This window comes from Oratosquilla oratoria, chromosome 8 (assembly GCF_046742065.1).
Source record: "Oratosquilla oratoria isolate Oo_2021 chromosome 8, ASM4674206v1, whole genome shotgun sequence".
NCBI lineage: Eukaryota > Metazoa > Arthropoda > Malacostraca > Stomatopoda > Squillidae > Oratosquilla > Oratosquilla oratoria.
The window spans coordinates 67,034,523-67,047,022 of record NC_134784.1 but is presented as its reverse complement, the minus strand read 5'-3'; positions in this window follow the sequence as shown (position 1 = coordinate 67,047,022).

The following is a 12,500-nucleotide window of genomic DNA, read 5'->3' as shown; positions in this document are numbered from 1 at the left end:
AAACAACGAATTTACTTATTGATATTGATCAAACGCTTGGTTAGGGCAATGGCTTTTACGAAAGCTATTGCTAAATCAAGACGAGTTTACTCAGTGAAAAAAAGACTTTTTATATTATCTTTGCTCTTGTATAATTGCAAAATATAAATGGAGACCTTCAGTTCTATACAAAAGATGAACTCCCCCTCAAGAAAAAAACAAACAAAAAACAAGATGACTATTTGACAGACATTATGCTGTGCTACTTATATGTTTAAAACTTTGAACTATGCTATTGTACATTCCATCGCTTATGCAAAAGATTATGCCTTTCATTAATTAAGCGATTGGCGGGGTTATTTCCACCAAGTTCTGTATTGAATGTACATTCTAATTTTTTTCACTCATTGTTTTTGTCTGGTTTGTCCTTTGACTACTGAAATATTCACACAGCTGAATGAAGTATCCTTGTGGTAGCCAAATCGGCACTTGTATTTCAACCGTTACAATAAAAAAAGTTAGTATTACAAAGTTTCATATAACTCATCTTTTCCCTTAGCAGTTTGTATATAATAATTTTATTATTATTTCCACGACTGTAGCCGAAAGATCTTTCCCCCAACACATTTCATGGCACGAATTTATTATACTTCCTGGGACTGCTCACACGTAGCACGTTGTCAAGAAGGAGGAGATGATTCGCTGGTGCATGCTGTCAGCAACCTCCTCTTCTCAACTCTAGGCAACTTTATTTATCTGAGAGAGATTCTGCGTTTTTCAACAAGTTAAGCACTCATGTCACATTTGAGAATTTTGTACTAGGTGACACGAGACAAATCTATTGTAACTTATTGAACCAGTGGGATGCTGGGTCGAAGATCGTTGGTGCGTTGGCCCCAAATATTTTCTAGGCATTGAAAGCTTAAAATTTCATAATATTTCTCACATCTTTTAACATTCTTTGAAGTTTCGTGCGTGTAAAAGTCCAGTGAACTTTATGGCTCCTGCAGGGGTGCGACTATAAACATTTGTATTCCTGTATAAATTGCTAGAATCCAGCTTCGTCGATGACAACAAGGTAGCCTACTGAGCGAAATCGATGCCGACATAAAAACATAAATTCATCTCTCTACATACCAAAGAATTTGACCCCCTTATACGGGAGGTAGTCAAGTCAAAAGGCACATACCAACTCCCACCCATTTCAGTCCCACCTATTCCACTCCCATCCACCCCCTTGCTTTCCTCTCATCTTAGCTTCTTGTGGATGAAGTGTCATCCTTGTCTCCTGTCCACTGCCATAGGTCAGAATCAGTGTAGCAAGACACAGCACCTCCTCAGCAAGGCCGCTTCATCTGATCAGTTAACCTCCCTCTCCGCCACTCCATGTGGAAAATTGTAGGACAATGTCACAAAGCTCCGTCTTAGCCATCTTGTGTGACCTTTTGTCACCTGTGTCAACTGTCACCCACTTTATTTATTTATTCTTTGTATCATTATTTTCTTTTCCTTTTATTTCTATCTTTGTTTCTTTGTAAGATAATTCTTATGTATTTATGTTGAGTGACCTCTCCTGTTATCTACACTATTGTATTTAAGCTGTACTTTGTTGTGATACTATATACCTTGAAAATGTCTTAAACAGATAATAAAAATATAGAAGTAAATAATAAACTAATAAATAGTTAAAGAATTATATAAAAAAGTGACTAGGAAAGTAAATAGCCATTCCTGATAGGATTAAATACTCGTTGATGTGGTTCACTGGCTTTGAAATGGCCCCCATTTTTGTACAACCGTTAAAAGACGTCTTGAAGAGCCTCTTTGTTTTCATTACACAAAACAAATAGCTCTCTATTGGGAATCTGTAAAATTTGAAAATATCCAAAGACTTCGAAATTTGGAGAATCTCAGATACCAAAATTATTATCCGGTATTTTTCCAGTTTTTTTTTTTTTTTTTTTTTTTTAGTATTGAAAATTTTCGAATGGTAGAAAATTACTCTTTTTGTGGCTTCATATCACTTTTACATTTCTATATGATATTTCCTCGTACCTAAAGATTATATTAAATACTGAACCACTCATATCTATACTTGTAATTTGAACATCAGAGGCTTGGTTTGAGACGCTTCTTGGAACTCCTGCAGCCAACTTTGCCGTTCATAATGTTTCTGCTCATAACCACACACCAATCGGACTTGAACGTGACTCATGCATCCTCTTTCCTCACCCATGCCATTCTTGACTCCTTCTGCCCAAATCTAATATTCATAAACCAAATGCTGTATGCCCCTGTGGGAACCTGCTTACTCGCACACTGAGTACTGACTACGCCGTTAACAGCGCACACTTTGAGTACTGACTACGCCGTTATCAGCGCACACTCTGAGTACTGACTACGCCGTTATCAGGGGGGCCGGGGTTTATTTGTTGGAGCAAGAGGAAAGCCCAAGGCAAGCAACAGGAGGAAAGCCATGGAATTTTAGCAGGAAGCAGAAAGGAGAACCTTTACCACATAACTGGAGTAGGAGGACGCCGTGCTCCAGGGAGAAGTAGTAAAATAATGTTCCTCTCTAGAAGTAAACAAAGAAGTCTGAGCTAAAAGTAGGGACAGAAGAACGCGAGAAAAAGAAATATTTGTAGACCCTAGCAGGAGCAGAAAGAAAACTTTGAATCTTCAACAGAGAGGAGGAGGAAGAGGTGAAGTAACTGAGAAGGAGGAGGAGGAGGAGGAGGAGGAGGAAGATGAGAAGGGGAGGAGAAGAGGGATCCAAGGGTGTTACAGTAGTAAGAGACCCCAAGGACCCAAATAGCCGCAGAAGTATTCAGGGATCCTAGGATAACCCAAGAAAGCCCTAGCTAAACCGGGAAGAAAACCAGGGTCTCCCATTCTAGTCAGGAGTAGAACTCGGGGCCCTACTGGCAAGAGACCGCGAGCCCCGCCCAGAATAGGAACCCAGAGCCCCCAAGCGCCTCGGCTGGTAGTTAAACGGCTCTCCTATGCACGTAAAGAAGTGAATTTGACACCGCCTGATTGAGACGAAGGTGATGGGAAGTCGCCAAAGCTTTTAGAATATTACAGGGAGTTGGGGGGGGGGGAGTAGGTAAGAGGAGGAGATGGGCCTGCAGGAGGGGAAAAATGAGATAATTGGGAAAAGGAAGAGGAAGAAAAGAAGGGAAAAGATAGTGTAAACAGGAAAAGAAAATAGGATGGGAGAATAAAGAGGGGGAAGAGGAGAGAAGAGGGGAGAGGGGAAAGGAAAGAAGAGGAAAGGAAAGAGAGATGAAAAAGAAGAGGAAAGAGAGCTAGTGTAGAGGGAAGAGGGAAACCAAAAAAGAGGAAAGGGAGACGTGAGAGGGAAAGGGAGTGGGAAATGAGAGGGGAGTGAGGAAGAGGAGAGGGCAAGAGAAGGAAAAGGTAAGAATGGGAGGAGAAAAAGAAGAAACGAAAGGAGAGAAAAGTGCGAAGATGAATTAAGGAAACGAGAAAAATAGTTAAAGGGTAAATAGATTAAGAAAAGAAAATAAGAAAATGAAGTTAAATGATGAGAAGGATATGGATGGAAAGATAGAAATAGAGAAAAGGAATAGGAGGAGTAGGAGGAATGGGGGAGTAGAAAGGAAGACAAATAGAGAGAGGAGGCACAAGTCTAGTAGGGATGACACTTAAGAAGGATAGGGTAAAAGTGGAAGGGAGTGTGGGAAGTGAGGGAGGAAGGGGAATGAAAAGGGGGAAGAGGTGAGGAAAAGATATTGTGCCGAATGATGTAGCATGACCGAGATAGGGGAGAGTGTGATGTCAGAAAAAACAAGAGGAGGAGTGGACTTGGAAGAGTGGACTCGGGAAGAGGAGGCAAGAGGAGGAGTGGACTGGGAAGAGTGGACTCGAGAAGAGGAGACAAGAGGAGGAGTGGACTGGGAAGAGTAGACTCGGGAAGAGGAGGCAAGAGGAGGAGTGGACTGGGAAGAGTGGAGTCAGGAAGAGGAGACATGAGGAGGAGTGGACTGGGAAGAGTGGACTCGGGAAGAGGAGACAAGAGGAGTGGACTGGGAAGAGTGGACTCGGGAAGAGGAGACAAGAGGAGGAGTGGACTGGGAAGAGTGGAGTCAGGAAGAGGAGACAAGAGGAGGAGTGGACTGGGAAGAGTGGACTCGGGAAGAGGAGACAAGAGGAGGAGTGGACTGGGAAGAGTGGAATCAGGAAGAGGAGGCAAGAGGAGTGGAGTGGGAAATACTTGGGAAGAGGAGGCAGTACTGAAGGAACTAGAAAAGGGTATGCAGGAGAAGGAAGAGGAAACTGTGGAGGATTGGAATGGAGAGACGGGAGTGAGGAGTAGGAGGAGGAGGAGGAGGAGGAGGAGGAGGAGGAGAAGGAGAAGGAGGAGGAGGAGGAGGAGGAGGAGGAGGAGGAGGAGGAGAAGGAGGAGGAGGAGGAGGAGGAGAAGGAGTAGGAGGAGGAGGAGGAGGAGGAGGAGGAGGAGGAAAGTGTAGAGGCGGGAGTGAGGAGAAGGAAGGCGTGAGGAAACACTGGGAAAGGAGAATGGTAGGAAGGGAAGGGGAATCGAGAGAAGGAAAGGAATCATAAGGAAAGGGAAAAGGAAAGGTAATGTGATTTTTGGCCGACAATCGGCGCTTTTATCATTGGAAACAATATTGTGTCGAAGAGGTGAAGTCACAGCTGTGGAATAAGATTCATTACTGTGGAAAGTAAAGAGAGTAAAATTCGAAAGTGATGATCATTCTTCTTTAAATGGAGATTAGTCTAAAAGAAAAAAAAGTGTTACATGACTCTAGTTCCTAAGGATGTCACTAAAGTACAGTGATTGCATAAAATCTATGCAGGGGATAGGAGAAGAGAAGTGAAATTGGAAGAGAGAAAAGGGAGAGGGGAAGAGAGTAGGAACGATTTGGAAGAAAAACAGATCGAGAGGGAAGGTGATAATAGAGAGTAAAAGTTAATGACGAGGAAAGGGGAAAGGGGTGATGACAAAGAAGAGAGGGGAGAAGGGAAGTGGAGGGGAAGAGAGAGGGGAGAAGGGAAGTGGAAGGGAGGAGAGAGGGGAGAAGGGAAGTGGAGGGGAGGAGAGAGGGGAGAAGGGAAGTGGAGGGGAGAGAGGGGAGAAGGGAAGTAGAAGGGAGGAGAGAGGGGAGAAGGGAAGTGGAGGGGAGGAGAGAGGGGAGAAGGGAAGTGGAGGGGAGGAGAGAGGGGAGAAGGGAAGTGGAGGGGAGGAGAGAGGGGAGAAGGGAAGTGGAGGGGAGGAGAGAGGGGAGAAGGGAAGTGAAGGGGAGGAGTGAGGGGAGAAGGGAAGTGGAGGGGAAGAGAGAGGGGAGAAGGGAAGTGGAGGGGAGGAGAGAGGGGAGAAGGAAAGTGGAGGGGAGGAGAGAGGGGAGAAGGGAAGTGGAGGGGAGGAGAGAGGGGAGAAGGGAAGTGGAGGAGAGGATAGAGAGGAGAAGGGAAGTGGAGGGGAGGAGAGAGGGGAGAAGGGAAGTGGAGGGGAGGAGAGAGGGGAGAAGGGAATTGGAGGGGAGGAGAGAGGGGAGAAGGGAAGTGGAGGGGAGGAGAGAGGGGAGAAGGGAAGTGGAGGGGAGGAGAGAGGGGAGAAGGGAAGTGGAGGGGAGGAGAGAGGGGAGAAGGGAAGTGGAGGGGAGGAGAAGTGGGAGGAGACAGAAGTAGACAGGAATGTGAAAAAAAAACAGCTGGAAAGAGGAGGTAGTAATAGAGAGTAAAATAGATAAAAAGGAAAGGAGAGAGAGGTGAAAAGAGAGGAAAGAAGGGAAAGGAAGAAGAAGGAGAGAAGGCGGGAAGAGAGGAGAGAGAAGAGGGGAGCCTGGAACAGAAGCTGGAAAGAGGAGGTAGTAATAGAGAGTAAAATAGATAAAAAGGAAAGAAGAGAGAGGAAAGAAGGGAAAGGAAGAAGAAAGAGAGAAGGCGGGGAGAGAGGAGAGAGAAGAGGGGAGACTGGAGCAGAAGCTATAGAGAGAGAGAGAGAGAGAGAGAGAGAGAGAGAGAGAGAGAGAGAGAGAGAGAGCAATATGGGGAAGAACAAGAAAAGGAAAAGTAATTTTGAAAAGAAATAGTACTGAGGGAGAGGGAGAGAGGAAATGAAAATTAGACAAAATGGGAAAAATAAAAGGAAGTTGGCTTAAGGGGTTCAAGAAATATGCAGAAAATAAAAGCAAGAAGAGACAAGATGTGTATAACACGCAAGAAGGAATGAGAAAGAGAGAGGGAGTGGGAGATGGTATGAGAGAGGATTTGAAAAGAAGAGTAAGAGCAAAGGGGGGGAATGTGAGTAAGACAGGAAAAGAGATGGAAAGCTAAAGGAAGAGGAAGAGCAAATTGAGATGGAGAGGAAGGGAGAAAGAGAGAGGGAGAAAGAGAGAGAGGGGGAGAGAGAGGGAGAAAGAGAGAGAGAGAGAGAGAGAGAGAGAGAGAGAGAGAGAGAGAGAGAGAGAGAGAGAGAGAGAGAGAGAGAGAGAGAGAGAGAGAGAGAGAGAGAGAGAGAGAGAGAGAGAGAGAGAGAGAGAGAGAGAGAGACAGACAGACAGACAGACAGACAGACAGACAGACAGACAGAGAGAGAGAAGAAAAAGTAGAGATTGAGAGGTAATGAGTAGAAAAGATTTTGAGATGATGATGAGGATGAAGGGGAAATTGAGAGAGAGCAAAAATACTGTACAGATAGAGACATAGAAGGAGATAAAGACAGATAGATGAAAAGGAGAAGGGGAGAGAGAAGGAGAGAAGGTAAAAATAAACAAGGCTACTGAAACGAATGATAAATGTTGCTTCCTTGTTTACTGACTAGATACCCTCAGCCTAAAACCGACTAACAATGATCCTTGGAGCAACTCAAAGAGCTTTTGTGTGATACATTGTCCTATGCATTGTGTGTGTGACTATTTATATATTATCACTTCATGTGGGTAACAATCACTGGTAGTCAGTTTACCATATGTGACAAGGTGGACAAAAAACAGTCTAAAATAATAGAAAATTCAGGGACCTAATCCAGAGAAAAAATATCAGCTCATTATGACCACACCAACAGCTAAGGTTATACACGCCAACATGAGCATGTAGATGATTATCTCTAACGTCCGTCTTACAGGATTGTCACTCAAACAATGAGGGATGTATGTATGTATATTTATATATGTATATATATATATATATATATATATATATATATATATATATATATATATAGGTGGAGTAGGAAACAGCGAGTCTTAGTCTGAGTTTATTCCTGACTAGTTTCGCAGGTATGCTTTGAAAAAGCATACCTGCGAAACTAGTCTGTAATAAATTCAGACTAAGATATGTATATATACATATATATATATATATATATATATATATATATGTATGTATATATGTATACATATATATATATATAAATATATATAAATATGTGTGTATATATATATATGTATATATATATATATATGTATATGTATATATATATATACATAGATATAGATATATATATATATATATATATATATATGTATACATATAGATATATATATATATGTGCCTTTTGTTGATAACCTTGTTTAGTTCTACTCTCTATTTTGCCTCTCCTGGGTCTAACCTGCATAGTCATTCTTCTTTTAATTAAGTCATTTGTAGCTTTATAGTATTTGTTTTCTCTTCTCTAATACATTTTGTACTTCCTACTCTCTCTGCCGATTCCATAATGGCAATCACTAAAACCAAATTTATATCTTCAATGGTGTTCTCTATAGATTTAACGTTTGGAATTTATTTTTAATTTCCAACTGATTTTTTTTATACTATCCTTAAACTTTGTAAGTCTTATTTTCTTTTTTAAAACTAATTTATTTCTCTCGGTTCTGAAAATTACCTTTCCATGGTCACTACCTATGCTGACTTTATCTATGATCATATAGTTATTAACGCTCTTGCTCTCATCTCCTAATCTGAAGTCTGCTTCGTTCTTTTTTGCTCCATTTGGACTTCTCTAGATCCATTTACGACCTACACGCTTTCGGAAGAAAGTGTCCATTATCCTCATGTTACAGTCCTCTGCAAAATTGACTAACATCTTGCCTCTGTCATTTCTTTCACCTACTCCAAACTTCCTAATGCGAGACTCATCTTCCATGTTCTTCCCCTCTTTTTCATTAAACCTGCCTATTACTAATGTGTACTTACATTTTTCTTGATCCATTACCTGACTTAAATCATCATAGAACAACTCAATTTCATCGTCTGAGCTCTGTATCTTTTACACAGACGAATCACAATCCAAGCTACCCTGCCTGACAAACTACTGAACTTGACTACTTTACCACCAACCCCTCGGTTTATCAAGAATCCCACTCCACTAGATCTTCCTTTTTTCCTCACCTCTATAGTAGAACAGATGATTATCATCATGTAGTTGCATTATTTTTTCTTCCGCTCTTCGGACTTTCTCATTCCTACGATGTCCCACTTAACGTTGTCTAGTTCTTCCATTAAACTATTCAGTCTGTGCTCTTCTGATAGGGTTCTTGCGTTGTAGGTATAGATCATACTTTTCTTCGTGTTGTTTAATGTCTAATTCGTGTATCTGTTTAGGCAGTGCTTACTCACATTCGGTGGCACACTGCCCGTAAGACACGAAGCAATGCGGTTGGACCTTTAGAAGACGATGATTCAACAGGAACGCCCGGTTTTCTTTTGGTTGTGCAATTAATTTGGCCATAAAAGAATTTTGTCAATAATCTCACCTCCCTGCCGGCTGGTTTCTGGTGAGATATTTCTCTGGTGTCACCTTATTCGTTATATATTCAGTGGAGCCCTATATATCTATAGGGTGCCCAATGGTCCACGCCGTCATTATGACGGTGCCACACATATCTATGAGGAATTTCCCTGTTCCCCTTCAGGAACCTACCAATTAGCAGTGGATCCTACGATGGTGTGTGTGAGCTGCTCTTTGTCTCATCCTTTTTACTGTTAGCTCTGTTGCCACCAGCACTTTCAGTTCCCTTATCTCCTTAATTAATGGTTTTAATTCTGTTAACTGTTTCTTCTATGATTTGTATGTCTTCATTCACTTTCAACTTTCTTCAATTTCTTTTAATCAATGTATAATTGTAAGTCACCTATCTTTAGGCCCCATTCCTCTTTCGTTTTACTTAGTAAAGTCCACGTAGTATCAATATGGGGTGAATTAAACGTAAATTTTATTACACTTCTATAACTTAGTTTGATTAAGTACACCAGAGGACTCCCACCTGGGATCCTTATACACTCACCAAGCCAAGTCTGCTTCGACGTCACTATTTAACTCATCCAATAACTTTGACCGTTATAAATAAGTGCCACCCTTTAAGGGCGTGACTTTACTTCCGTGCACCAATAATTCCTCTCCTCCTCCACCCTTTTCTCCAGTCAGAAAAACTATTATACTGTCTCAAGCAATACTGCTTAGGTAAGCAATCTTATCACGAAGCGAAGTGGCTTTATCGTTAACAATTCGCAACATCAGCACCTATATCGATACCCTAGCTTGTGTTTATAAATATTGGGCGGTGAACAAAAATATACAACTCTGCAACTCCGTAGCGGCCATTCTTTTCAAAACATCTAAGCCGTAAAATGAATTTCTCCCCACCTACCTCTCTATCTACCTACTATATATATATATATATATATATATATATATATATATATATATATATATATATACATTATATATGTGTACTAAAACCACTTGGCAAATAAAACGAAAGGTGACCAAACGTTTTCGTCTATTTAAGAAAAAAAATATATCAAATAGACGAAAACGTTCGGTCACCTTTCATTTTATTTCAAGTGGTTTTATTACACATTTTGTGAATCACGTGTTTTTGTGATTTATTCGCATACATTATATATACACATACGGATATATATATATATATATATATATATATATAAATATATATATATATATACAGTATATATATATATATATCCGAAGATTCTAGTAAAGTGTGTGTGTGTGTGTGTGTGTGTGTGTGTGTGTGTGTGTGTGTGTGTGTGTGTGTGTGTGAGTGTGTGTGTGTGTGTGTGTGTGTGTGTGTACAAATACAAGTATAGATAGATATACGGATGTATATATGTATATATATATATATATATATATATATGTATATATGTATATTTTTTTCTACACACTTTTTTCCTTCACACACGAATTATTCATTTTTTTTCACCAATCTTAGTCATTTCCATTTAAAATGTTACTTCCTTATTACGTCTCTCTTTTTTCGGAATATCGTCCATCCTAATTTCCAAAATAAAGTCCATATTTCCACTGCTACATGTTTTCCTTAATTACGTGTTCAACTTTGAAACATTCTTCCCCTAAGGAATATGCGATTACAGTTTTTCTATTCGCCTTGGTCATACCCATATTTCCTCAGAGCAACCTACAACCTCCTGCAACCTACAAGTTCCCTCTCTTGAGGTATCCCATAATGCTTCCCTAACCTCGGTCCAAATTTCCCAGCCCACTAACCTAATTTTCATAAGCTCTTGTCCTCCCTGTCTTTTTATACGTATCCATAATACATAACTTCACTTGCCCAAATTCCCTCTTTTTTCAAAAATCCTTCTCTCCTCTCTGCTCTTTCCCCTCCTCTCTCTTTGACGATATGTTCTTCCTCTTCTTACCTACTCGCTCTCTTTAATCACTCTCTTCTTCGCACCCGTTCTTTCCTGATAATCCTCACCCATTCATTCATTTTCTCTCTACGTCTGTCTGCCAATCGGCGTCAATCTGTCTGTCTGTCTCTCTCTCTATATCTATCTATCTATCTATCTATCTATCTGTCTATCTATCTATCTATCTATCTATCTATCTATCTATCTATCTATCTATCTATCTATCTATCTATCTATCTATCTATCTATCTATCTCAAGTTCTTTTTTTTTACATCTGTGTGTCTCCCTCACTCACTCTGTCTGCCTCTATTTCTTTGTTACATCTCTCTCTCTCTCTCTCTCTCTCTCTCTCTCTCTCTCTCTCTCTCTCTCTCTCTCTCTCTCTCTCTCTCTCTCTCTCTCTCTCTCTCTCTCTCTCTCTCTCTCTCTCTCTCTCTCTCTCTCTCATACATACATACATACATAGAGTCATTTATACATATATACATGCATACATATATTCACACACACATACATACATACATATATGAATACATATATACATACATACATACTTACATACATACATACATACATACATACATACATACATACATACATACACACATACATGCATACATACATGCATACATACATACATACATACATACATACATACATACATACATACATACATACATACATACATACATACATACATACATACATACATACATACATACATACATACATACATACATACATTCATACATACATACATGCAAGCATACAAAATTATTGCATACTTCACAAACACCAATATATTCACTAGAAATAATGAAGTATTTGTTATTCAAATATTTCTCTCTGTTCATTTACAAACCTTTTTATGTTATATGGATGTTAATAACCAGGTGGAATCTAGAATAAGAAAACATGACAATGAATATGATGCAGGGTGATACTTATGGAAGAGATAACTGAATAGTATACAAAATGGCGGAGGGTCTAAGTGAATAGAGATGAGCTCCTGAACTTCATGTATATGCCGAGAAGTAAGATGTGGAGACAGTGGAGAAGGCTCTAGGCAAATTGATCGAGGAAAGGATGTGGTAGATGTGAATGGGTAAACAGGAGGAACAAGAGGAAGAAGTGTTAGAAGAGATGACGAAAGAGAAGAAGAAAAAGGACTCGACGAGGTTAGAAGAGGACGAGGATAATGAGGACAAGAACTATGATATATCAGAGAAGGGAGAGGAGCAAAATAATTGGAAAAATAGTACAGGAGAATGAAAAGACGAAGCAGAAGTAGGCATGAAGGAGTAGAACGAAAATAAAAGAGTAAAAGGAGACATAGAGAGAAGGAGAGGGATAAGGAAAAGAGGAATGAGAAGAAAAAAGAACTGGAAAAGGAGAAGGAAAACAAGAAGGAAAAGAAGTCGAAATTGAAGAGGGAGAAGAAGAAAGGAAAAAGATAGAAGGAGGTGGAAAAGAAAAATTAAATGTAAAGTGGAGACCGAGAAGTAGAAATAGAAATAGAAGAAGTAAAAGGAGGGGGAAAGTAGAAACAGAGAGTAGGGAGGGGATGGAAGACAAAAAAGAAGAAGAAGAAGAAGGGTATTTCGAACGGGAAAGAGGGGAAGAGTAAGAGAGAGAGGGAGAAAGAGTAAGAATTCAGAAAGAGGTTAAAAGGGAGAGGGGAGGAGGGAAAATAGAGAGAGAGAGGGGAAAGGAAGATGGGGAGAAGGGAAGGCGAGAAAAAAGAGGGGAGAGCGAGGGGGTAATGGAATACGATTAAAGTGGAAAAGAGAAGGGAGGGAAGGGGGAAGTAGATACGGACAAAGGAGGGGGATGGTGAAAACAAAGAAAAATT